A 22,618-nucleotide genomic window follows, 5' to 3' on the forward strand; every position below is an offset into this window, starting at 1 on the left:
CATCCTTGAAGAACTTGGGGTTAGGGGCCCTGACCCTCTGCACTGTGGAAAATCCAAGTACCCTAAGTCCCATATATACAAAGGAGTCCCGTTCTGAGAGCGCGTTCGTAAGTCCAATTTGTTCGTAAGTCTAACAAAGTTAGCCTAGGTACCCAACTAACACAGTTAGCTATATAATACTGTACTGTAATAGGTTTATAATACTTTTCACACAAATAATACATAAAAGAACACAGAAAAAAAAGAAAACATTTTTAATCTTACAGTACCTTGAAAAGTATAGTAGTACAGTACAACAGCTGGCATACAGGGGCTGGCATCGAGTGAACAGGCAAGAAGAGTTACTGACGGGAGGAGGGAGAGGAGGTGGGAGATGGTAGAGCTGAAGGATTGTCAGCAGCAGGAGATGGAGGGCAAGCTGCCATCTCCCTCACGCCTGACGTCGATGGCACAAGTTCTGGTTCCTTGCTGGATTCAATTCTATCTACCCTCTTGAAAAAATGATCCAGGGATGTCTGGGTAGTAGCTCTTTTTTTCTCATCATCGATGACGCGGTAGCACTGGATTGCATTCTGAATGGCTGCTGCAACCTTTGTGTACCGTTCTACGTTCAGGTCCTGTGCCTCAAAATCTAACAGTGCCTCCACAAATAAAGAAGATCCCCTTGCCATTTCCTGTATCGTGAATCTCTTCAGTTCTTCAGTTACTTCTTCTTCCTCTTGTCTCTCTTTGTCCTTTCTCTGGGCCTCCAATTCCGTCAGGTCTTCATTAGTTATCTCCTCGTGTTGCACAGCAAGGAGTTCAATGAAGTCGTCCTCTTGCAGATCTACCTCCAGCTTCTCGCTGAGGGTCACTAAGTTGCTGAAGACCTCTTTGGCCTCCTTACCCACCTTCTTAAATCCACGAAAATCGTGAACAAACTGCGGGCAAATGTTCCTCCAAACCCCATTCATGGTGATGGCCGTAACCTCACGCCAAGCAAAGCTGCTTTTACGCTTGCTTCCGGATATCCTGGGCTTGAAATAAAGATACTGGTACTACTGTACTCTATACAGTACTGTGCAGTAAAGTACACAAAAACACAACCACTTGTAGAGGATGCACGCACGGGACAAAGTACGCCAGACATGTGAACTAACACGTGACTGGACATGCGAACGCACGTTCGCATCTTCGGAAGTTCGCAACTTGATGGTTTGTATGTAGGGGACTTACTGTATAACCTTGTAGCTGGCCTTCCTTAGCTGCAGATTCAACCAACTGCAGACTGTGTAGTACTGTAGTATTTACTATTGAAAAATACCTGTGTGAAAGTAGATCCACGCAGTTCAAGGGTCAACTATATATAAAACTTCAATACTCCTTTACATCACTTCTTAGTTATTATCCTAATGCTTTCTGTGTACAAAGAGCTTTCATAAATACCATCTCCTTTATCTTCACAGCAATGCCACGAGTAGAAAGAACAGGTATGTTTCTTCCCACTTCACAAAAGAGGAGATCAACACTTAGAGAAATCAAATAGCTCACATGGTTTGCATGGGGAGCAAGAGAGCCCAGAGGAGAACTCAGTCCTGTATGTCCTCTCCGGGAGTCACAGGCACCCCGTCCAAAGGTGTCCCTTGGAGAGAACTGTGTGGGAGCCCTGGTCTCCCCGTATTCCCGTTCTGAGAGGTGGTGCGGAGTTGGGGATCCCAGCCTGTCCCGACAGCTGCTGGCCCATCTGATGGGTTTCCTGATGCTCTCAGGATCTTCTTCCTTACTTGGACTCCTTATGAGCCCACCAATATACCCCTGGCTTGTAAAGACCATCGATTTTGATTTCATTCTCTTAATGCAGAGTTGTATGAAGGCTGTGTCGATGAAAATGAGAAAATGAGACAGCTCAGCCATTTTCTTCATTAATCACAGTAGAGTCTACAACCCCAAGGTAAGGGGGAAAATAGAGGTAGGACGACTGGGAACAAGAGGAGAATGTGTGCATTTCAGTTCGGTCTCCGATGGCTCTTCTCCAAGCTGCCAGCCAGCGTTAGCAGAGTGATGGAGAGAGCCCCGTCCCTCTGGCACACCAGCAAATCTTGCTAATGTAATGGAAATGATAATTATTCCCAGTGCCTAGCATTTCACTTCCTCTGGACTGTAGGGGTATTAAAGTTGATTAAACACATATGCTTTGGGTAGACAGCGCATGCAGTTACGTATGGAGCCGTGAGTTTTCTTTGTGCTCAGGAAAGAGACACCAAGACCACAAGAGCCAGGCAAAGGCTGAGCAGGACTTAGGAGATCATAAATGAGGGTGTCCACGTCCTTTTACAGGCCAGACAGGAGCAAAAACCTAAAGACTTTTTTTTTTTTTTTTTATTCCCCACATCTCTGTACAGGAAAAAAAAAGCTCAAAAAGGCTTATTAAAGTTAAAATTCAGTTTTAATAATTTTAATAGGATTTGCATTTCCCCTCTCCTCTCAAAATATACATATTTGACACAGATGAATAGGTTATACCCGTTTATCTGAAATTTGCAATTTAGGTACACATGTAAGTATATATGTCATGGATTATGAGTTGGAAGAACTAGTCCATTTTACAGTGTGTGGGAAATGACTCACATGTCCTCAGGATGCAATTATTTTTAAAAAAATGTGTTTCTCCAAATGACTGTTCTGCAACATTTCTCAGAGCCAAGAAGTGATGTTTATCTCATTCGGAATCCTATGTTTGATTAATCACAGCTTGATTTTTCCACACCATTGGCATGAGGAACTATTAAGAGGCTATTCTAAACAGGCTTTGGAATAGTTGATGCTGGGTCTTGAGATTAAACTTTTGAACACTCCACTGCTTGCTCTGTAGCCTCACCAGTCTCTCCCAGTCCTGACATAATGAAGGGCAACAGCCCACAGCTTCCCTGCTATGGATGGCTATGTTGGCTCCAAGTCTAGGCTGGACGGCAGGTTGGCTGTTTGTGCAACAGCTGGGCTACAGTTATTCTCCTGGGCTATGGAGATATTTTGCTTGGCCACATTTCACTTGCTTCAGAATAAGGAAAGTCCCTTCCCACTCCATGTATTAAATCCATGTATTAAAATATCTGTATTATATGGGGGAGGATATATTAGGACTATGGGATTGACAGATAAACATTACCGTATATCAAATAGATAAATGACAAGGATTTACTGTATAGCACAGAGAACTATATGCAATATCTTGTAATAACCTATAATGGAAAAGAATTGAAAAAAAGGAATATATATATCAATATAAGGTATATATATATTTCTGAATCACTTTGCTGTATACCTGAAACTAACACAGTATTGTAAATCAACTATACTTCAATAAAAATTTAATTAAAAATATATGTATTATATCTACAAGAAGGGAATTCATAGAACTGGGTACAAAAAATATTTTAAAAAATATTTTAAATATTTAAAAAATGCCCATTTTTGCCAATATCAACTCCCCTATATTTTTAATTCTTGAAAAAAAGAATCTTTGTTGTTTGCTGTGTTCTAATTCAGAAAAATTTAAGGAAAAAGTTAAGGTCACTCCAATCCTGCCATTTGGAAAATTTGGAAAATTAGAAACATGAAGGAATATAAATCACAGAAGAGCCCATCAAGTGATCAACAAATATTTTTAGTGTATTTTTTTCTCTCGCAATCCCCCTTCTTTTATACACAAGCACATGACACACACACACGATGATTACCTATATATGTGGATGTGTTAAATTTTGAAAAAAGTCGAATTGAGTGATTTTTAATCTTTTATTTAAAACTAGTTTGAAAATTTTCCAATGGCTTTACAAAATCTTTGACAACCTTAATCTAATATCTATATAATATTTCATCATATGGATGTACCATCACTCACTTACTAGTCTTATATTGTTGATATTTAGATTGCTTGCAACTTTTTGTTATTGTAAATATTGGAGCAAACTGCATTCATATGTAAAACTTGTGAACCCATCATTAGGGACTTCCTAGGACAGTTTCTTAGAAGGGGTATAGTAGGGCCAAAGGAGACAATGTGAGTCTTCTGCCATGTACTGCATAGGACTCCCCAGAAGCTTTTCCCCTGGTGTGTATCCTCCTACAGGACCTGAGAGGGCGTGTCGCTCTCAGCCCCATGGTCTGTCCTCTGTACCTCACTGCTGCTCTTCCAGTGAGCAGTGGAAAGACTAGCTGTTCTTTCCACTTTCAATAGATGAAGAAATGGCGGGCGGCTCAGGTAACCTTACCAGAGACATATGAACAAACAAGTGGTTAAGAAAAGTAGCTAACTGACCTGAATCTTAACTCAGTGCTAGATCCTTGAAACAAAATAAAGTAAAATAAACGCCATTTGTGATGCCCAGAGGCAATGGAACTGATGCAAAGCAATGAAAGAGATACAGATCAACAGGTCTTCTGGTATCACCAGCCAGTTGGCGACCCTAAAGGGAGAGACAGAAATAGCTTGTTGCTCTGAAATGTGCCTTGGTCTGTCTGGGGAAAAAAAAGTGTGAGAGTTCTAATTTGTGGAAGTCACAAACTAAAGGGCTTTGAAATGTACTTAAGGAAAAAAAAAAAATCAAAGTGCTGAGACAGCTTTGTTCCCCAATAACCACAATAGAAATTTGAGATATAGTTTTTAATCAGATGTTTAGGGAATCCATGTGGGTATTCTCTCGATGGTGGCTGTATTTATTTATGTATTCATTTGTTTGCTTATTTATTTATTTATTTTTAATTTTTAAGAGGGAGCCAGACAAAAGTTCCTGAGGATAAAATGCTTCGGACCTATATTAAACTAACAGAAAGCCAAACTCAAGCATTAGCTCTTTGATGGCTCATTGTATTGGAAAACAAGCCTCAGAATTCATCACACTGGACACCGATCACGGAGTTTCGCGCAGACGCTGGTGTATTCTATTCTGCAGCCGCCCCCTGGTCCTGCTGTTCACATCTGGATCAATCTTCTGAATCCTGGCAGCCTGAGCTGGTGTTTCGCTGAGGGATGTTTACTCTCACACAGCTGTTCAGCAGTAGGAGCAGAAAATCAACTCAGATGCAATTAATACCATGTTGTAATGAGGAGACATCACCAAAAGAAACAGTTGCTGAATTGATTCCGATGATGCCGAGGAAGGTAACTCTAATGATAACGGTGATTAATATAACCATTACTGGGTAGAGACTCATAGAAGGAACATATTTTAGTCCTGGCTTTGCTTACACTGTTGCAATCTTTCATGCTCCAGTTACCCACATAGATCATGCACAGCTGCAAATAAACTTTGCTTTGGTCTGAATTCTCTATATAATCGATGAAAACACAGGTAGATGATGGAAGGACACCCAAATACCAGTACGATTTTTTTTTTTTTTTCTGCTGGAGATAAACTTGTCTGAAATTGCCAGAGTTCTCATAAACTGAATCTCTTAGAGATGGCCAAGTAAGACTGGTTACTCAGTATTCCTCCGTGTCCTGTTGGGGGGTGGGACTATTAGAACTCCTGTACTAGACACTGTATCTCCATCCCCTAAGGGGGTTTCTCCATGGCTACCCTTCTTGCACCTGGAGGGCAATTCCCCTTTATTGGACCTGTTTAGAGAGCTGTGGACCGTTTAGCATCTGCAGGGTCTACCTGCCCTTAGTTCCCAGTCATTGTGACAATCTAAAATGTCCCTGCATGTTCCCAGATTGCCTTCCCTGCGTAGAGATCCATTGACCTGGGCGTCAATGGGTGTCAAATCCATTGACTTTGTTCACTTTGACTTTTAAGGTTGGAAAGAATTCACTGAGATCTGTGAATTCAAATCTCCTTATTTCACAGATGAAGTGTAAGAATGTGTGACCCTTTAAGACCCTCCCTTAAAACTGATGCCTAAACTCCCACCACGGGGGATTGTTATGACTTATTACCTGGGTTCCAATCCTGGGTTTTCCACTTCTTAGCTGGGTGATCGTGCACGCGTCGCTGAACCTCGTGCTGCAGTGTTGTCATGGTTCAAAGGGGGACAAAGTAGTCCCTTCCTCACAGGATTGTTCGGATGATAATCAAGATAATGCATGTAAGAGACTGACCCCAGATGACCACTCCGGCAACCTTCTCTCTGTGCATGCGTGGTCTGCTTTTATTAAGAGCCGGACTTGAGTTCCGCAGTAACAGTGGCTGCCAGAGACGGCCAGCGTTTGTGACCCAGGGGGAGGTCCTGGCTGGGAGAGAACGGCAGGCGAGACAGAGCTGCAGCTTGCCAAGGATGACTCGGATGTTAGCAATGGTTATTACCCTGTTCACCAGGATCCCTACCTCTTGCTGATTTCAAGTGCCCCAAGAAGAGAGACAAATCCTGTTAGAGCCTTCCTCCTCTGCGTGGGTAGCTAGTCAGAACCAGCGGTTAGTCCTGCGTCTCAGAGATCTCTCCTAGGCTAGGGGCTCTCAAACTTGACTGTGAAGGGACTATTACAAATACAGATTCTGGGTATCTATCTTCTTGGACCCCAGTGGTTTCAAGTGGGCCCGAGGTTCTGCATTTTCAAACAAACTCCCCAGGTGATTCTGAAGTCGGTGTCTCATTTGAGAAACATTGACCCAGAAAATGTTTTCATCTTTAAAGATGAGAAGGACTTCCCTGGCGGTCCAGTAGTTAAGACTCCCCACTTCCACTACAGGGGGGCAAGGGTTCTATCCCTGGTCCGGGAACTAAGATCCCGAATGCCGCGAGGACAAAAAAAAAAAAAAAAGAGAACATGAGGCCCACAGCTGCCCAGCATCTTGGTGGCAGCATGGGGCCGGAGAGCTGGCAGCCTGATAGCCTGATAACGGCCTGTATTATGTAAAGGAGACCTCAGGAAGACAGATGTCCCACCACTCAGCATCAGAACTTCATTTCTCTAGTTCTCTGCCCTTAGGGCCTTTCAGCCTTTTCATTTAAGCTTCCAACACGCTAATTTGGCCATCAGAAGTAAATCCTGGAGGATCTTTTTGCGAGCCATTTCTTAAAAGGTTGTTGAGACATTTGCTCTAATGAGCAGTGGTGTTTCTGCCCACCTGGAGAGAATCAGAGAAGGATGGAAGGCAAGGGTTTGGGAAGGCCTTGGTCCCTGTACGGTGCCACGGTGGGAGCTTTGGCCCCCTCCCTTGGCCACCTGCTACTCCACCCAATATGGGTATGTGGCAGGGAAACCACAGAAAAATTCCGGTTATTGGTATCCTACTCACCACCACATCACCAAATGTGCTTATATATTATTTTTAAATGAACTTCACAGTGAGAAGATAAATTTCACTCCTTAACCCCCTGCCAGCAAACTTACTCTGAACATGGCTTTCACCTGCCAGTCAATATTCCCAGGCTGGGCAATCACTATTTATGGGCGTTCCGTGAGACAGAGACAGTTGGATACCAGCCTCCCTCCCTAACAGAATAATGTGAATGATAATAATGTCTCCCATTTCTTACAAGGTATCAGGTACTAGGCCAAAAGCACTCTATATGTAATTTCTCATTTAATCCGCACAAAAACCCATGAGATAAGTGGTATTATTACCATTTTATGAATGCAATACTGAGGCTTAGTGAGATGAAGTCATTTGTCCAAGGTTACCCTGCTAAGAAGTGGTTCAGGTAGGGCCCAAGGTAAGACTCCCTGACTCCCAGGACCATATTCTTGGCCGGTATGTTCTACTGCATCTTGTAAAATCTCAGTCTGCCCTTTGAAACCTGAGTTGCCCACTCCTGCCTAGGACTGGGATGTCTTGTCAGGGATGGGGATGGAAAAGATGGATTTGGTGCTTGTGGGTCCATCACTGTTCCTCCTGTTAGTGACATTTCTTCCACATTTGGAAACTGAAACTGGCTTCAGGATCCCCTTTGTTAGAAATGGAGACAACAGAGGAGAGAAAGAAGCAGATTTGGACTTGTAGAGAGTGAGGGCTCTGGGAAGGTAGAGAGAAAGCCATTTGCCTGGACCCAGTTGACAAGAGAACGAAAATTCCTCTGTTTCCCGTTGAATTTCATTTGACGTGAGCCATTGGGTGAAGGGGCTCAGAGAACACTAGAATGTGGGGGGAGATGGAAATGGAAGGATGGAAGATTTGAACTTGGCAGAATTAGACGTTTTGGGGTGCTTACACATGTCTTTTGCTGAAATCCAGCTCCCAAATAGATAGCAGGCCACAGATACAATCTTCCTCCTCTGATCCAGTGGGTCCCTCCCCCTGAAGTTTATTTCTACTTGTTTCAGCCATCAGAACTCCTGTTCGAGGATAGAAAGCCCAGAGATAAACCCACGCACATATGGTCACCTTATCTTTGATAAAGGAGGCAAGCATATACAGTGGAGAAAAGACAGCCTCTTCAATAAGTGGTGCTGGGAAAATTGGACAGCTACATGTAAAAGAATGAAATTAGAACACTCCCTGACACCATACACAAAAATAAACTCAAAATGGATTAAAGACCTAAGTGTAAGGCCAGACACTATCAAACTCTTAGAGGAAAACATAGGCAGAACACTCTATGACATAAATCACAGCAAGATCCTTTTTGACCCAGCTCCTAGAGAAATGGAAATAAAAACACAAATAAACAAATGGGACCTAATGAAACTTAAAAGCTTTTGCACAGCAAAGGAAACCATAAACAAGATGAAAAGACAACCCTCAGAATGGGAGAAAATATTTGCAAATGAAGCAACTGACAAAGGATTACTCTCCAAGATTTACAAGCAGCTCATGCAGCTCAATAACAATAAAACAAACAACCCAATCCAAAAATGGGCAGAAGACCTAAATAGACATTTCTCCAAAGAAGATATACAGATTGCCAACAGACACATGAAAGAATGCTCAACATCATTAATCATTAGAGAAATGCAAATCAAAACTACAATGAGATATCATCTCACACCGGTCAGAATGGCCATCATCAAAAAATCTAGAAACAATAAATGCTGGAGAGGGTGTGGAGAAAAGGGAACCCTCTTGCACTGTTGGTGGGAATGTAAATTGATACAGCCACTATGGAGAACAGTATGGAGGTTCCTTAAAAAACTAAAAATAGAACTACTATACAACCCAGTAATCCCACTACTGGGCATATACCCTGAGAAAACCGTAATTCAAAAAGAGTCATGTACCAAAATGTTCATTGCAGCTCTATTTACAATAGCCAGGACATGGAAGCAACCTAAGTGTCCATCATCGGATGAATGGATAAAGAAGATGTGGCACATATATACAATGGAATATTACTCGGCCATAAAAAGAAATGAAATGGAGGTATTTGTAATGAGGTGGATGGAGTTAGAGTCTGTCATACAGAGTGAAGTAAGTCAGAAAGAGAAAAACAAATACAGTATGCTAACACATATATATGGAATCTAAGGGAAAAAAAAAAAAGGTCATGAAGAACCTAGTGGCAAGACGGGAATAAAGACACAGACCTACTAGAGAATGGACTTGAGGATATGGGGAGGGGGAGGGGTGAGATGTGACAGGGTGAGAGAGTGTCATGGACATATATACACTACCAAATGTAAAATAGATAGCTAGTGGGAAGCAGCCGCATAGCACAGGGAGATCAGCTCGGTGCTTTGTGACCACCTAGAGGGGTGGGATAGGGAGGGTGGGAGGGAGGGAGATGCAAGAGGGAAGAGATATGGGAACATATGTATATGTATAACTGATTCACTTTGTTATAAAGCAGAAACTAACACACCATTGTAAAGCAATTATACTTCAATAAAGATGTTTAAAAAAAAAAAAAAAGAACTCCTGTTCGTTGAAAAATTGGCCCTGTGATAAATGTCGATGATGGTGAACCATCCGCCTTGCACTGGCATTTGTTCACGTGGTGATGACTCCTTTCCAACCGTATCCTTTTCCTCTCATCAGCACCAGTTGACCAGCCATCATCCTTCCCAGGGTCCGCTCAGTGAAGGAAGGAGACAGAGATGGGTTCTAAAGTGACTGGACAGCAAGGCTCCCAGATGGATTTGCTTCCCCTTCCCCTTCCATTCCTCATCCTGGGCTCTACAGGTTGGCATAGAGAAGCTCACAATTCCCTGGTGAGCAAGGTCTTGAAGGATTTCTCCCCCTGGCCATCCTTTTGCCAAACTCAACTGAAATCCAACATGGGGGATCAGAAACAGAACTGAGAAATATACTTATTAGCTGTGATGTGTGAAGCCTGGGACCCCAGTGGAACTAGAACGACAGCCTGGCAGCTGGTTTCCTGCTTCTGCTCTTGCCTCCCACGGTGTATTTCGCACAAAGCAATCAGAGTGATCCTTGAAAAACTTCCGTCAGGGCATACCCATCTCTGTTCTAAACTGGCCAAGGATTCCCTTCTCACTCAGAATATAATCTAAACTTCTCAGTGCCGTTTGGCCACTAACACTTTTCCCATATCCTCTCTCTCCCACCCCTCATTCGCTCCCCACCAGCCATGTTAGTGTCTTTGCTGTGACTCAGAGGCAGAGATAATCCTGCCTCAAGGCTTCACATTTACTCTTTCCTCTGCCTGGAATGCTCGTCTCCAGCCGTCCATATGGATTGTCCCCTCAACTTTCTTCAAGTGTTCCTTCAAGATATTATCAGTAAGACCATCCATAAACACCCCAAATATAATAACACCCACTCCTGTTACTCTTCTCACCTTTAACTATTATTCATTTCTTTATAGCACTTACAGTTAGAACTATTATACATTTAGGTATTGATTGTCTGTCTGTCCCCCACTAGACTGTAAGCTGGGACATTGTCTGTTTCCATCACTATCGCTTAGAAGGGTGCTTGGCACATGGTAGGTGCTGACTAAATATTTGTTGAACAAATGATTGACTGCTTTGTGTGTCCTCAACCAATAGTCTCTTGAGGAGATCAGAGGTGACTAGATGATTTAGCGATCACGAAATCTCCAGTCTTCTCCCTATATCAGCACTTACACCTCTCACAACCACCTCCGTGCAGATCTTGGAAAATTGCAAAACATGGCCACAATTTCTTTCCTTCCCTGTATTCATGCCTTGGCAACGTGACTTCATAACTTCTTTCAAAAAGTGAGTTTTTCTCAGCTCTTGGGCTAGGTTTGTGTCTTGCTTTGGCGAATGAACATAAATGGACATGAAATACTCGAGACTTGGAAAGTTCCTGTGCAATGGAACCCCACTGCGACCAAGACATGGCTAGCCTGCAGCGTTATGGCACATGTGGCCCAGTTGCCCTTGTGCCCCAGCTGGCACTGAGCCAACGTTTAAAAGACAAGTCTTTGACTTCAGACACATGAATGATCCCAGCTGAGAGCAGCTGAGCCCACACCAGAACTGCCCACTGAACCAGCCCAAACTGCTGATCTGCAGAATCATGGCCTAAATGGCTACTGGGTTAAGCCACCATGTTTGGAATGGTTTGTCTCATGGCAAAAAGTTACTGATGTATATGTGAGAAGGTAAGAGTTAAATAGTGAGAGAAAGAGATTTTAGTCGGCTTTGCCAGATGCTGGTGTAAGATTTCATAGTTCCAATAACTAGGTCAAGCCCAAGTGGTAACGTTATCACTGCTGGGCCATGGAGTGGATATACTTGGCCTTTAATGAGGCTTTTTTTAAATGCAGAGAATTAGTGCTTTCTAATTCTCCTGGTACCCTTTCTCTTTTGGAGGCAGAGAGGCAGGTCTGCAAAGCAGGTGTGTCTTTATGGCTTCGAGACCTTAGCGTGGTGGATCATATTAGCAAGAGATTTGGATAATTTTTTCTAGTAGGTTAGAGATAAAGATCACGGAGGTCTAATTTTTGAGATGTTAGAGTAGAGAATCCAGGGCATCAGCCAGCAGGGCCACTAATTTCCCTGGAATTGGTTATCTCAGGAGTAATCGCATCATAAATGAAGGGGGATCCCCAGGAGAAGAATGATTGAAAAACCCAAGGCTGGTGCAGCATCAAGGTGTGGGGGTCACTTGTGAAGTCCAGCAACGTAAGCAACGTGATCTTATCTCACTGCCGTTAATCAATTTTTGTGACCTTGTGTGAAGCTTTTCATATCTAGGAACTTTGGATAATTTATCCTAAGACACGAATATCTGGCTCCCTGCCACAGTTTCTGGATGGATGGATGGTCCTCAGACTGGGATGTGCCAGTTGAGAGTTGCCTGTGGGAGGAGTATTGGGTGGGAGAAGCATAAAGTCTGTGCTGGTGTATGAGCGTGTCTGGGCTGGGCGGGGAGTTTTCCCTTGTTCAGAAGCCAGTTGCTGAGTCTGGGGGAGGGGCGGATATTTACAGCTCCATTCGGGGATCAGACTCTAGCAATCTGCTCATGCTTGAACTGTGTACTACGTTGAAGGCTATAACATACCTTTGGAATACATGCTTGTTGGCATGTAAGAGAGTTGATGGAACTTCTATAACATGTTTCCTAAATGCACACATCCTGTGCATCACACCGTGAGTGCACTTCCACAAGAAAAGAAGAGATATTACATCAGTCTCAGAAATGAAACCTCTGAATCAAGCTGATGGACGACCCAGATGCTCACTGATTGAGGGATGATCTGTGAAGGGAAACCACGGGACACTGATTTGTGGAAAGTCAGTCGCACAGTGAGATCAGTGAGCTGTGAGGACGCATCCACTCATTAACCAAAACCTGTTCAAGGGTTTGGGTGGTTTACTGTCTACACTCCTGGATGCATTCATTACAAAAATGGTCATTTTTGTTATAAGTCCTTAATAATTCCTGGAGGTTCTTCAGGAGATAGTAAAGAATGTATTTGGGCTCTGAGAGAAACATTAATATTTTCATTCAACAACACTTTATTGAATGTTTACTCTGTGCCAGGCACTGTTCTAGGTCCTTAAAGTACATCAGGGAATAAAACTCACAAAGATTCCCTGTCCTGGTGATGGTGTGTGTGTGTGGAAACTGACAATAAGTAATAAGCATAATAAAGTAAGTAAATGTAAAGTTTGGCCAAAGGAGACATTTTCCTGTGTGTGCCAAGGAAAAAAAGGATAACATAGGGATAAGAGATATCAGGAGTGCTGAAGGCAGTGGCAGTGTTTAAAATGTGGTTGGAGTGGACCTCACTGGGAAGGTGAGATCTGGGCAAAGACATGAAGGAGGTAAGGCTCACGTGGAGAGATGGCAAGTCCTCTTGTTTATCCCTGCATCCCTTCTCCCGAGAATCTAGTCAAATACTTTATAGACAGTATTGGCTTAATAAAACTTGATATACATTGAATTAAAGATGACCAGATATTTCTTCAGCATGATGTGGGTGGTTTTTCAACAGATGAATGGATAAAGAAGATGTGGTATATAGATAGACGAAGAGATAGACAGACAGAGATGGAGATAGGTAGATATATAGAATGGAACACTACTCAGCCATAAAAAAAAGAATGAAATTTTGTCATTTGCAGTAACATGGATGCATTTAGAGGGTATGATGCTTAGTGATACAAGTCAGACAGAGAAAGACAAATACTGTATTATATCACTTATGTGTGGATCTAAAAAATACAACAAACTAGTGAATATAACAAAACAGAAGCAAACACAGATAAAGAGAACAAACTAGTGGGTACCAGCGGGGAGAGGCAAGGGGCGGCATGATAGGGGAAGGGAATTAAGAGGTACAGACTATTATGTATAAAATAAATAAGCTGCAAGGATATATAGTACAGCACAGGGAATATAGCCAATATTAAATAATAACTATCAAAAAATTAAAGAAGACCACACACTTCTTCAGCATGGGATGGGGTGCCTTTTCCCAGAGAGGAAGGTGGCTAGTTTTATCCATGATGTGTCTCTATTTTATTCTTTATTCTTTTACTATCCTCTTGCTCTTGCCCATTGCAATCTGGAGTCTGTCTGGATCACCCCAATGAACAGTCACCATTTTTGCCTTGGTCAAGCTCTAGCTAAGGGTGAAATCCTAGAGCTGCTGTGATTTTTCTATTCAGCAGCCGCATTCTAGCTAGTGATGCTGCGGGAATATGTACTGACGTTCCCCTTTCCGCTGGCCCACACGGCCAAGGCACTGCCGGGACTGCCAGGACACAGCCTCTTTCTTCTCTCTCCTCCTGCCGTGAAATCCCTGGCAGGAAGCAAGAAGAAACTCACTTGCCTCAACTGTTAGAGGGGTAAGATGTTAACTTCCTTGATTCAGGGGAAAATAAAATTGATTGACAAACTAGAGAGAGCTGCTCGTCATTTACCCAGCAGAAGATATTATATGGCTGTAGGCAGGGTTCAGGAGCATGAGAAGGTAATAAGCAATGTGTATAAGCTTGGCTCTCAAGGGAAGGAGAGCTGCTACCAAACCCACACTCAAATTGTTTCTTTCTTTCTTATTTCAGGGCCTCTGTGCATGCCATGCGTAATAAAGGTAATAAAAAGGTAAGTTTATAAAGAAGAAAGAGACCCGTCAAGGACGGAAGCCTCTTTATTTGCTCTCCTGTCGTGGAATTCTTCTCAATGAAGAATGAGAAGTGACTGGCTGAATGGCAGGCGTAGAACAGAAGAGCAGATGAGGGTCAGATGGATTATTCAATGAATTTACAGTGTCCCCAGTGCTGTCATGGTTTTTTTTTTTTTGATGGCAATCCACCCATCTACCTCTCAAGAGACTGATAGCTCGTTCTCAAAAAGTAGAGCTGCTTCTTGATCTACTAGGTGGTGTGTCAAAAAACTGGGTCAGAACTCAGGCTCTGTGCTGCGGTATTGGGTCACCTTAGACAGGTGGTGTACTGTTCATGTGTATCTTCCATCACTGAGTCCACAACTGGGTACACTGCAGGTGCCAAGTAAAGATTCATTTATAAATGAATTAGTCTCCTCTATGCCTTTGATGCCTCCATTTCCTCAACTGTAAAATAGTACATAATACATTAAAAATATCCTTCCCGTTCTTTCCTCCAACTCTACATGAAAATACTTCATCTGCATGTTATTCACTAGAATGAGACTAAGTCTGTGGAGTTTATGAACTCCTTAAGGTAGAGTCTTTGTAAATAAACACCAGAGAGTATTACCTTGCCTTTCTTGGAAACTTCCAGGTCTTAGGAGGTCCTGGGAAGAGTCCTGACAGAACAGGATAATCATGTGACCCTTGCATATTCAGCGATAATAAGGGATGTATGTTGAACACAATGTATCAGATCCTGTGCTTCTGTGTGTTAATTTCTTTAACCCTCACAACGTGAGGGGCATGGGGACTACTATTATCCCCATATTATAGATGGGAAAACTGAGCTGCACAGAGCTTGAATAGCTATGTTTCCTAAGATTGACAGTTAACAAGTAGCAGAACCAAGATTTGAACCCTGGCAGTCTAGCCCCAGAAACTTCTCTTGTAGCCACCAAGATAGAATGGCTCTTTGGAGGAGACTTTCACAGGAACCTTAAGCAAGATTTGCTGATAAAGGAAATATTATAATGACTTCCAGGGGACTGTTATTTATTCAGAGTTTGTCACCTTTCTCTTCACTGCTCAATTTTTTTTTTTTCAAGTTTCAATTTAAGAAGAACCCATAATTACTGGGGCAATTATTCGTTTGGACAGACAATATAAATAGCCATAGAAATTCCTCCCCGTTCATTTATCCAGCTGACTAACACAGGCCACTGTATTATTTACTGTGGGCTAAGGACGATGGGGATTATATGGAAGCCACAATTTCTGTCCTCCAAGAGCTTTGCCATCCATTGGAGAAACAAGAATATACACCTGAATCCTGAATGGATATGGTGAAGCCATACATGGTATGTGTCCAAGGGGATGACACAGACACTCTGCTTCATGGAAATTGAGCTTATAATGGAGCTGGAAGGACTGGGGGATGTCATGGGGGAGGGGCAGCTTGACCCTGCACCTTGTGGGGAAGGTAAGAATTTGATGGAAGTGGAGGTGACAGCACAATTCCAGCCTAGTGTGTTAGTGAGGTAGTGTGTCAGCGGCTACACGAGAAGTTTCTGGAGCTAGATTGGTTGGGGTCAAATCCTGGTTCTGCTACTTATTAGCTTTAAGCCTTGAGAAACTTGACAATTTGACCTCTGTGAGGCTCAGTTTTCTCATCTAGAAGGAGGGAAAGAGAGGGTCCCAACGGATGCAGTACTCTAAATAGGTAAGAGGAGCATGATTTGTTTACAAGTAACCTGGAGCAGTGGGGCGAGGGAGGAGGGAGGGCTATTATCCTCAGACCTCTAGGACTGAGAGAAAGAACAGTCATTAGAACCAGCAGGCACAGTGTAGAGGGAGCCGCCTCTCAGGGAGCACTGCCCTTTAGGTGAGGGGCACAGCTAGCTTTTTAATTTTTTTAATTAATTTTTATTGGAGTATAGTTGCTTTACAATGTTGTGTTAGTTTCTGCTGTACAGCAAAATGAATCAGTTATATGTATACATATATCCCCTCTTTTTTAGATTTCCTTCCCTTTCAGGTCACCACAGAGCACTGAGCAGAGTTTCCTGTGCTATACGGTAGGTTCTCATTAGTTCTCTGTTTTATACATAGTAGTGTACATATGTCAATCCCAATCTCCTAATTTGTCCCACCACCCCGCCCTTCCCCCCCTTGGTAACCGTACGTTTGTCCTCTACATCTGTGACTGTTTCTGCTTTGCCAATAAGTTCATCTGTACTGTTTTTCTAGATTCCACATATACGCGATATTACATGATATAGCTTAAAGGAGACAGAAAGGGAAGAAGTCAGGACAGTGGATACCTCCTTTCTGCCCCATCCCTCTGACCTCCTGCCTGGCTCCGCCCCTCTCTCCCTATTGGCTGAGCCCAACCAGGAAGCCACCATCCTTGGGAACTGGATGAAATCCCACAGGTCAGGCTCCCAGGATGAGAGCTGGTGCAGATAGGCAGATCGTGGGTCTGGAGGGGCAGACAGAAAATATCCGGCACAGAGTGGGAACACCAAATTGCAGAGGCAGGGAAAGGCTTGCTGGTGCCATCTTGCCAATTCTTGAGAACGGCATGTAGGGATTTGGACTTGGTTCTGAAGGCAGTGGGACCATGGAGAATTTTTCAACAGGAGGGTGACACAGTGAAGGCGTAAGTCAACCTCAGTGTCTCAGGTGGACTGAAAGGCAGAAAGACAGAATAAATCAACGCTGGGAGGAAACGTTCTGGGTTAGACCTCAGGCCCCGTGCTTCATCCCCTGCCTTCACTTTGCAGCAGGCTTCCCGGAGGAAACTCTTTTTCTGGATTGCCTCTCTCTCTCCTTCCTTGCCCGTGGTTTTAAGATCTGCCCTGATAACTGTAGCCTGGTTGGCTATGAACTTTCCAGAAAAGACAGAAAGCTGGATCTGAAGCAGCTCCCTGAACCACAATCTCGCAGCTGTCACAGAGCCAGGCCACCGAACACTGTTTTGGAAGGAAAGTGAACGTGCCTCATTACAGCCTGATGCAGATCGCCTCTGACAGACACCGCGGTAATGGCTCCGAATGAGCACACTCCCACGAACAACGGGAAAAGAGGCTTCGCATTGTTCTCCGGGCCCATAATTCGTTTGCTGTAAAAATGACTGTGTTGTTTGTAGGACATGTTTCCCCTCTGAACGATGCCTTTATTGCATCAATTTAAATATTTTAGGAACGAAGCACTTTGTGAAAGAAGCAACCTGATGCCTGGATGTGGGCTTGAAACATCGAGGTGTCCCTGGAACCAAGTCTTTAGGGGCTGTTTCTCTACCCCCTGACAGTTGTATGCATGTCTGCCTTGCCACAAAGGACTTGACCCTGTGTTTTTCCATCATTTTTGTGTGGCAATGGACGGCAGGGGTAAGTGGCAACCGGAAACCAGCAACAGTGACCTCAGGGAACAGGTGGATTTACTCATGTCCCTTTGTGAGTGGGCTTTGGAGGAAGATGCCTGTCCAGAGATGGCTCGCGATTAGATCAGTTGGGAAGCTTCAGTTCTTCTTCCTTTCAGGTGCTCATTCCAAGCCTCTAAACTCCAAACCAGGGATGCTACTGCTTCCTTAGAGAAACAATCACATGGCAAGACATTACGTTTCTTTCTAGAAAGACATTCATTGATGCGTCTCTCATCCAAACTGTAGGCCACTCAGAAGGCTGGCTGATTGCAAAGAGGCTCGATTTCAAGGTGGGAGGAGTAAAAACAGGCCTCTTTTTTGGATGAATGCAGATGAAGTTGCAATTTGCCGTTTTTCAATCAACAGCATCAGGCCACATCAGCAAAGGTCACCCACTAACCATGTTTTATAAGAGAAATCTGAGCTCCCTTCATATTCCAGTCCTCAAGGGCAGTTTTCTGCCTTTTCCTGCCATGCCCTTCAATTACAGGATGATCTCAGATGAATCTGGATTGGGCTTTAGCTTTGCTTTTGGTTACACATAAAATAATTGTTTTCGAAACAATACCCCTGTGATTAAAAACCACTGCAGCTAAAAATATTTCAATCAGGAAGCATCCCAAATAAAGGACTTGGCAAAACACATCAGGACAAAAATTTTGCTGCAGAATGTAAAATAAATATCAAAAGACTAAACTACACATAAGGCACCACGAAGCATCGGAGTTTTGATGGGTACCATTTGCCCGAGATGTTTATACATCTCCGTGAAATTGCAGCTAATCATATAAATTCTTTGTTTCAGCTTGAAATCTGTTCCGGTTGACACCTTCACTTCTGTGTTGACTATTTTTCTCCCATCTTCTGATCTCTTTCTGCCTCTTTTTTTTAAAAGAATAAATTATTGGCAGAGCATGGGCTTGTGAAGCAGGGATTTGATTCTATTTAACTCTTTTTTTCCCCTTTTCCTCATTTTCTTTGGTTTATTTCCAGCAACTCGCAGGCTTAAGCTCCAGATGCATCTCAGATTCTCTCAATAAATCCTTCTTATTTTAAGTTTTACCTGTTACACTGATTTCCTCCCTTCTTCTTCCTTCTTTTCTTCCCTTTCTCTTTCTTATTTCCTTAACTGGACTTTCTCTGTTTTATAGGGTAGTTATAAGCTATATACTCGCAGGTATTGTGGATGGATTGTCCTGCTTGGGGGGCTGAGGCGTCACAACTACATGTCATGACATCAATTTCCCCTCTTGGAAGAGAAAGGCTTACACTGAAATGAGGACTGTTCTTCCTCCTTTTGTCACTGCTTTCCCTGACCAGTTGACCAAATTCAAGTTGGGAAACAGGAAGGGTGAATAACGGTCACGATTATTTTCCTCTCCCTTCCCCCAACAGGGCAGCTGTACCCAGGGATTGTGAAGTTTGTGGATAGACAAAGGTGATCCATGAGAGTGATGGGAGTTTCTGTGCTTCTATGGTCTGAACGTTTGTGTCTCCCCCAAATTCATATGTTGAAATCGTTACCTCCAAGGTGATGGTATTAGGAGGCAGGGCCTTTACGGGGTGATTAGATCATGAGGTGGAGCCCTCATGATTGGGATCAGTGCCCTTGTAAGAAGAGGCCCCAGAGAGCTAGCTTGTCCCTTTGGCTGTGTGAGGGCACAGAGTGGTTGTGAAAGAGGAAGAATGCCCTCACCAGAACCGATCTGCCAGCGTTTTGACCTTGGACTCCCCAGCCTCCAGACTGTGAGAAATAAATTTCTATTGTTCATAAGCCACCCAGGTAATGGTATTTTTGTATAGCAGCCTGAACAGACTGAGACAGATAGAGAGTAGTGTTTTGGAGACATGAAGGACAGGAGCAGGATGATGCTAATGTAGAACAGAGGGTTTATCTCACTCATTCCCTCCCTTCAGCATCTGTGTCCCTAGAAGGGAAAAGAGGCAGGTGCAACTGCAGGCACCAGGCAGAGCTGCCCTTCCTGTCAGGCCTCACCGCCCTCTGACTCGCCACTTCCTTGGATCATCAGTGTCGGTGTTAACTAGGCGTGATCCCAAGGTTGAGAGCTAGGGATTTTTACTTCCCTACGGATCTTGGAGTAGCATCATTTTAGAATATTTTCCCTTCTGCAACATTTCAATTCATTTGACACCCTCCCCCCATGAACATCCCCAATGTTAAAACAACAGGGCATCAATTTCCATCCAGAATTTACTAACTTCCTGCTTCCTGTGATTTCAAATTGCATTTTTTCTGATTGCTCAGCCCACAATGATCTTTCCATTTCAAACTCCCCTATGTGATACTCTGTTTCCATGAGGGTGGGCACTGCACCTTGCTCTCTTTGAATCCCCAGCATTTAGCAAAAGGCATGCCACATGGCTGGAACTCAAGAAATACCTTCCAGCATTCACCATGTATTGATGGTGCGTTTAATTTTTTTCATTTAAATATGCTTTGCTTTCCAACTGGATTGTAGCTGTTGGAGGGCGCTGCACACCCACCACTGCAGTGTGCATGAAGTAGGTGCTCGTTAGAGACTTGTTTTGATGATGATGATTAAACTCCACAAATATTTTGTTGAATCCTTTCTCTGTGCCAGAAAGTGTAGTGGGTACATAGGATGAAAACATTCAAAAAAAAAAAAAAAGAAAGAAAGAAAGAAAAGAACCCTGCCCTCTAGGAAGTCATAATATACATGATAATAATAACATATCCCTGGGGTCTGGCAGAGAGATGCACCTTATTCGAATAGCTGTTGATTTAATCATCATTATGTAGCCCCGATTTAAGAAGTACCTGGGCTTTGTCATCCGATCACCTGACATGATTAATGCAAGGCAGGGATTGAATTAATTACCTTTGAAGTGCCCTGAGTTTTTTAGCTTTTTTAGCCAGTAAATTGCATGTATTGCTTCTCATTTAATAACTTTCCCAAAGAAAATTCGAAACAACCATCTGCACAGGCTCTGTGCTGGGCACTGGGCAGAGAGAGAGAGGATGTAGTGGATAAAATACGAGGTCTCAGGGACTCACAACTGGGACTCATACCAACACTGCTTACCCCTCCTGTGAGGCCGATCTGCTAAGTGCAAGACAGTAAAAACCAAGTGTTACCGGAATGATTAATTTTGACTGCAGTGATTCTGGCAGACTTCACAAACAAATTGACATTTGAGTTGGACCTTGATACTGGATTTTGACAAGCAGAGACTGGAGGAAAGACCAACTCAGACAGGTGAAACAGGATAAACAAAGGCATGGAAGTCTGAAAGTTTCTGCCCTTAGTACGCAGTAGAGGCCTAATATTTGGGTGTGGTTGGAATACAGATTTTTCAAGGGCTGTGAATGACTGCAGGCAGGGGTTGCCTTGGCATTTTCAAGGTCAAATTAGGCCTTTGGCCAGGTTTTGTTTGGCTCAGCACAAGGTTTTAAATGTTTTGATTTGCTGCCAACATTTAAAAATCAGGAGATTTCACAGACACGTTCAGATTTCAGGCTTCTCTTAAAAACAATCTAGCAATACTGTGCCTGCATTTCCTCTAGGTGACAAGTGGCTGGAATTGAGTAAGGGCTGTTCTTTGTAAACAGGCAAGTGGAGTTCTTCAGCTTGTCACCATCCCTGGCTAACTGGCCACCATCAAATGGCACAGACAGGTATTTGAGTTCGTACCCTCTGACCCAAAAGCTTTACTGACTGCTGCATGCTGGGAGAGCTGGTGTTTGTTTCAGGGAACTTGATACAGTGGGTGACTTACACACACATCTGGATGGCTCTTGGGAGTTGGCAGACTCTTCAAGGAAGGAAACGTGTCAGGAGGTCATCCCAGATGCTGCTCTGAGGAATCTTGTTTGTCTAATGAGATCCTAAGCTGGCACACCTGGTGGATTTTGAAAGGCGGGGGGGGGGGATAATGACCCTCACGGTTGAAAAGATCTCTTTCCATGGCAACCCACAATGCTTTCGTCAATCTGAGAGCTTGTTAGCCTCCCTTCTCTGGTTTCTCTTTCCCTGATAAGTGAGTTTTCTTTTCTTCTGGAATGCAGGCTGGCAGCGTGCCAACAAGAACTGGAATTCATTTTCGGAACAAAGGAGGACACGTAGGTATGTTGTTCTCTTTTCATTTCCTTTGTTCAGCGGTTATGCCAATCAGGTGTTCGTACTTCTTGGACCTTCATGAACTAACTTTTCATTTCCCTTTTTCTCATGGAAAAGTGCACTTTGGGTGTACTGGTGCCCATGGATTTGTGCTGGACTTTGCACGCAAAGGCATATGAGCGCCCCCAAATGCAAACACAGGGTGATGATACACACACAAAATGCAGGTGTTTGTGGACTCTGCACGCAGGCAGACTTGTGTGCTCTTGCTCGTGTACAGACATGCTGAGCCTGATGCCCAGTAAGAGTGAGAGGTTCCTGACAAAACCTTCTTTTTAGAAGGATAAAATTGAAGGTTACTGAGTCGACGAACTAATCTATCTAATTAGATGCCTCTGAGCAAAATGCATAAAATTTGCATGAATTATCTTAACAGGCAAAGAATAGGACACAGGAAGGAAAATCGCCAGGAAATTTGCAGTTTGATGGGGGAGGGGGAGGCTTGGGGACTAAAATCCAGAAGGTCCTTTCTGCTTTTATGTTTTGGAACTACACTCAGGAGGACCTAACCTGTGCTGCCTGTTGTCAGCAAAGACGGCCCTTGTATCCTTGGCTTTGCGAACAGTTCCTCCAAGTCTTGTCTGCGGACTGCCTGCCGGGGAAGCAGCCAGCAGGCGGCGGAAGCTCC

At 43.5% G+C, this 22,618-nt stretch overlaps 1 long non-coding RNA gene across 4 annotated transcripts in view; it reads left to right on the forward strand.

Moving 5' to 3' along the window:
• The window catches only part of LOC133081360 (uncharacterized), a 93,963-nt gene that overhangs the window by 65,873 nt on the left and 5,472 nt on the right, over positions 1–22,618 (forward strand). Inside the window, exons 4-8 of one of the 4 annotated variants that reach the window (XR_009698790.1) lie at positions 1,841–1,930; positions 4,750–5,140; positions 14,360–14,399; positions 16,425–16,481; positions 21,879–21,936. This is a non-coding gene — a long non-coding RNA (uncharacterized LOC133081360). The remainder of the gene's footprint in view (positions 1–1,840; positions 1,931–4,749; positions 5,141–14,359; positions 14,400–16,424; positions 16,482–21,878; positions 21,937–22,618) is intronic. The other 3 variants (XR_009698791.1, XR_009698792.1, XR_009698793.1) reach the window with 3 other exon arrangements.

The sequence above is a fragment of the Eubalaena glacialis genome, chromosome 20 (assembly GCF_028564815.1).
Source record: "Eubalaena glacialis isolate mEubGla1 chromosome 20, mEubGla1.1.hap2.+ XY, whole genome shotgun sequence".
Classification (NCBI taxonomy): Eukaryota; Metazoa; Chordata; class Mammalia; order Artiodactyla; family Balaenidae; genus Eubalaena; species Eubalaena glacialis.